This window comes from Neophocaena asiaeorientalis, unplaced genomic scaffold, assembly GCF_003031525.2.
Source record: "Neophocaena asiaeorientalis asiaeorientalis breed wild unplaced genomic scaffold, Neophocaena_asiaeorientalis_V1.1 scaffold46, whole genome shotgun sequence".
NCBI lineage: Eukaryota > Metazoa > Chordata > Mammalia > Artiodactyla > Phocoenidae > Neophocaena > Neophocaena asiaeorientalis.
In genome coordinates, this window is record NW_020175393.1 from 16,465,007 (window position 1) to 16,465,300 (window position 294).

Below are 294 nucleotides of genomic sequence, written 5' to 3' on the forward strand. Positions count from 1 at the left end.
GATCCCACGTGCCACGGAGCGGCAGGGCCCGTGAGCCGTGGCCGCTGAGCCTGTGCATCTGGAGCCTGTGCTCCGCAACGGGAGAGGCCACGACAGTGAGAGGCCCATGTACCGCAAAAAAAAAAAAACAAAAAGGAGTGGAGAGAGGCGGCCGCACCTTGAGCTGGGCCAACCTCGCTGGGGCCGGGCCAGCGTGATTGCGAAGGACCGGCTGCTCCGCCTTCTGTTCTAGCCTCTTTCCAGAACAAGAACTCGGCCCAAACAGGGTCAGACCCTGCCCTGCTCCTCTCCGTC

General features: G+C 62.9%; 1 protein-coding gene across 8 annotated transcripts in view; it reads right to left on the minus strand.

Annotated features, from left to right (window-relative positions):
• The window catches only part of TRAM2 (translocation associated membrane protein 2), a 75,549-nt gene that overhangs the window by 8,800 nt on the left and 66,455 nt on the right, over positions 1–294 (minus strand). The gene's annotated exons all lie outside the window — the stretch shown is intronic.